The sequence below is a fragment of the Schistocerca serialis genome, chromosome 2 (genome assembly GCF_023864345.2).
Source record: "Schistocerca serialis cubense isolate TAMUIC-IGC-003099 chromosome 2, iqSchSeri2.2, whole genome shotgun sequence".
Taxonomy (NCBI): domain Eukaryota; kingdom Metazoa; phylum Arthropoda; class Insecta; order Orthoptera; family Acrididae; genus Schistocerca; species Schistocerca serialis.
In genome coordinates, this window is record NC_064639.1 from 297,796,804 (window position 1) to 297,801,260 (window position 4,457).

The 4,457-nt window shown below is 45.5% G+C and overlaps 1 non-coding gene across 1 annotated transcript; it reads right to left on the reverse strand.

Moving 5' to 3' along the window:
• Nucleotides 1–2,346: 2,346 nt before the first annotated feature.
• Nucleotides 2,347–2,430, reverse strand: Trnas-gga (transfer RNA serine (anticodon GGA)). The gene is given in 2 exon segments: nt 2,347–2,381; nt 2,391–2,430. It is a non-coding gene; the product is annotated as a tRNA-Ser (tRNA).
• Nucleotides 2,431–4,457: the final 2,027 nt, after the last annotated feature.

The following is a 4,457-nucleotide window of genomic DNA, read 5'->3' on the forward strand; positions in this document are numbered from 1 at the left end:
TTACAAAGACGGTAACTGCGAAGAAACCATGGATAACAGAAGAAATACTTCAGCTGATCGATGAAAGAAGGAAGTACAAAAATGTTTAGGGACATCTGTAATATAGAAATACAAGTTACTTAGGAATGAAATAAATAGGAAGCGCAGGGAAACTACGACGAAATGACTGCAGGAAAAACGCGAAATCGAAAAAGAAATGATTGTCGGAAGGACTGACTCAGCATATAGGAAAATCAAAACAACCTTCGCTGAAATTGAAAGCAAGGATGGTAACATTAAGATGCAACGGGAATTCCGCAGTTAAATGCAGAGAAGAGAGCAGATAGGTGGAAAGAGTACACTGAAAGCCTCTATGATGGATAAGATTTGTCTGATGTGATAGAAGAAGAAACAGGAGTCGATTTAGACGACATAGGGGATCCACTATTAGAATCGGAATTTAAAAGAGCTTTGGAGGACTTAAAATCAAAAAAGTCAGAAGGGATTGATAACATTCCTTCAGAATTTCTAAAATCATTGGGCGAAGTGGCAACAAAACAACTATTAATGTTGGTGTGTAGAATGTATGAGTCTGGCGATGTACCATCTGACTTTCAGAAAAGCATCATCCATGGGATTTCAAAGATGGTAAGAGTCGGCAAGAGCGATAATTATCGCGCAGTCAGCTTAACAGTTCATGTACCAAAGTTGCTGGCAGGAATACTATACAGAAGAATAGAAAAGAAAGTTGAGGACCGGTTAGGTGATCAGTTTGGCTTTAGGAAAGGTAAAGGCAAGGGAGAAGCTGTTCTGCCGTTGTGGTTGATGATGAAGGCAGAACTAAAGAAAAATCAAGACACATTCATAGCATTTGTCGGCCTGGAAAAAGCGTTAGACAATGTTAACTGGAGCAAGATGTTCGAAGTTCTGAGAAAAATGGGAGTAAGCTGTAGGGAGCCCGCCCGGCTAGCCGCGTGGTCTAACGCGCTTCTTCCCGAGCGGGAAGGCGTGCCGGTCCCCTGCACGAATCCGCCCAGCTTATTACTGTCGAGGTCCGGTGTGCTGGCCAGCCTATGGATGGTTTTTAAGGCGGTTTTCCATCTGCCTCGGCGAATGCGGCCTGGTTCCCCTTATTTCGCCTCAGTTACACTATGTCGGCGATTGATGCGCAAACACTGTCTCCACGTGCGCGTACACCATAATTACTCTACTACGCAAACATTTGGGGTACACTCGTCTGATATGAGACGTTCCCGGCGGGGTAGGGAGGGGGGTAGGTGGGAGGGGGGAAGGGGGAAGTCCACGGGGGACCGAACCGCACAATAATCCTGGGTTTGGTGTGGGGCGGCAGTGAGGTGGGTGCACTGCTGTGGCTTGTTGTGGGGTTGTGAACCACTGAGGGCTGTGGTGGGACAAAGTTTCTAGATACCTGGCTCAATACACAATACAAGACATAGGGAGAATGGTAATATACAATATGTACAAGAAAATGGAAATGCCGTGTGGCTAGCGCCTCCCATCGGGTAGACTGTTCGCCTGGTGCAAGTCTTTCGAGTTGACGCCACGTCGACGACTTGCGTGTCGATGGGGATGAAATGATGATGATAAGACCCACACAACACCCAGTCTCTGAGCAGAGAAATTCTCTGACCCAGCCGGGAATCGAACCCAGGCCGCTAGGGATGACATTCCGTCGTGCTGACCACTCATGTACCAGGGGGGAACATATGTACAAGAGCCAAGAGGGAATAAGGGTGGACGACCAAGAACGAAGTGCTGGGACTGAAAAGGGTGTAAGACATGTATGTAGTCTATCGTCCCTACTATTCAGTCGATACATCGAAGAAGCAACGACAGAAATAAAAGAAAGGTTCAGGAATGGAATTAAAATTCAAGGTGAAAGGTTATCAGTGATACGATTCGCTGATGACATTGCTATCTTGAATGAAAGTGAAGAATTACTTTATCTGCTGAATGGAATGAAAGAATATGGATTGAGAGTAAATCGAAGGAAGACGAAAGTAATGAGATGCAGCAGAAATGAGAACAACGAGAAACTTAACATCAGGAATGACGGTCACAAAGCAGATGAAGTTAAGGAATTTTACTACTGGGGCAGCAAAATAACCAGTGACAGGAGGAGCAAGGACATCAACAGCAGACTAGCACTGGCAAAAAGGCTATTCCTGGCCAAGAGAAGTCTACTACTATCAAGTATAGACATTAATTTGAGGAAAAAATTTTTGAGAATATACTTTTGATTCAAAATGGCTCTGAGCACTATGCGACTTAACTTCTAAGGTCATCAGTCCCCTAGAACTTAGAACTACTTAAACCTAACTGACCTAAGGACATCACACACATCCATGCCCGAGGCAGGATTCGAACCTGCGACCGCAGTGGTTGCACGGTTCCAGACTGTAGCGCCTAGAACCTCTCGGCCACCCAGGCCGGCTATATTTTTGATACGCAGCGTTCTATGGTAGTGAAACATGGACTGTGGGCAAACCAAAACAGAAGAGAATCGACGCATTTGAGATGTGGTGCTACAGTCGAACGTTAAAATTAGATGGACTGTGGAGTGGTAGGACAAGGAATGAGAAGGTTCTGCGCTGAATTGGAGAGGAAAGGATTATGTGGAAAACACTGACAAGGAGACGGGATGGGATGATAGGACATCTGTTAAGACATCAGGGAATGACTTCCATGATGCTAGAGGGAGCTGCAGAGGGCAAAAACTGTAGAGGAAGACAGAGATTGGAATACATTCAGCAAATAATTGATGACTTATGTTGCAAGTGCTACTCTGAGCTGAAGAGGTTGGCTGGCACAAGAGAGCAATTCGTGGCGGGCCGCATCAAACCAGTCAGAAGACTGGTGGGAAAAAAAATTACATGTACGGATTCGAGGTAGGACTGCAGACACTGTTCACTACATGGGGTATCGGACACTATGATAGTGGAAGAGTGTAGGAGAAAGAATCAGGACTCGGTTCAGCAGACAGTGCAGATGGATAGAGCCAAAATGGACGTCGCAACCGCTACATGCTCATGCGCATGCTCCAACTGCCGAGATATTCGACATGAAGCATTCATTCTTCCACAACGGAAGAGGCGGGCAGTTGATGCTAATTCGCTTAAGTGAAAGCATATTCGTATATTTGATATACTGGGTGTTAGGAATAGGTACGGCCAAACTTTCAGGAAACATTCCTCACACACAAATAAAGAAAAGATGTTATGTGGACATGTGTCCGGAAACGCTTAATTTCCATGTTAGAGCTCATTTGAGTTTCGTCAGTATGTTCTTCAACCTACGCTCAATGGAGCACGTTATCATGATTTCATACGGAATACTCTACCTGTGCTGCTAGAACATGTGCCTTTACAAGTACGACACAACATGTGGTTCATGCACGATGGAGCTCCTGCACATTTCAGTCGAAGTGTTCGTACGCTTCTCAACAACAGATTCGGTGACCGATGGATTGGTAGAGGCGGACCAATTCCATGGCCTCCACGCTCTCCTGGCCTCAACCCTCTTGACTTTCATTTATGGGGGCATTTGAAAGCTCTTGTCTACGCAACCTCGGTACCAAATGTAGAGACTCTTCGTGCGCATCAGGGATTCCATGCGACGGGGGGTGGATGCATGTATCCTCGCTAACGGAGGACATTTTGAACATTTCCTGCAACAAAGTGTTTGAAGTCAGACTGGTACGTTCTGTTGCTGTGTGTTTCAATTCCTTGATTAACGTGATTTGAAGAGAAGTAATAAAATGAGCTCTAACATGAAAAATAACCGTTTCCGGACACATGTCCACATAACATATTTTCTTTCTTTGTGTATGAGGAATGTTTCCTGAAAGTTTGACCGTACCTTTTTGTAACACCCTGTACACTATTGGTGAGTTTCAACTGCTGCTTCATGTGCTGAAAAGTAATTCCTCCGTATTTTTTATTCTGTTCTTAATATCGGTTGAAGTATTACATGCCATACATATTACAATGTCGACATTCCCGCTCTGCTGACAAAAGTCGCAATCCTCTCTCGCTACACGACTCCGAATTGTAACGTGTAACATGGCGGCAAGTAATGTAATTATGTCGGCAAGTGACAAACAGCGCGCTGTAATCGAGTTTCGAACCGTCCACATATGGGACACCCTCTCCTTCAAAAAATGGTTCAAATGGCTCTGAGCACTATGGGTCTTAACTTCTGAGGTCATCAGTCCCCTAGAACTTAGAACTACTTAAACCTAACTAACCTAAGGACATCAAACACATCCATGCCCGAGGCAGGATTCGAACCTGCGACTGTAGCGGTCGTGCGACTCTGGACTGTAGCCCCTAGAACCGCTCGGCCACTCCGGCCGGCCCCTCTCCTTCAACATGACAATACCAGACCACACACGAGCGCCTCATTAATTCGATGCCCTGGGTTCACTGTCATCGGTCGTCCTCCATACAGTACGGACT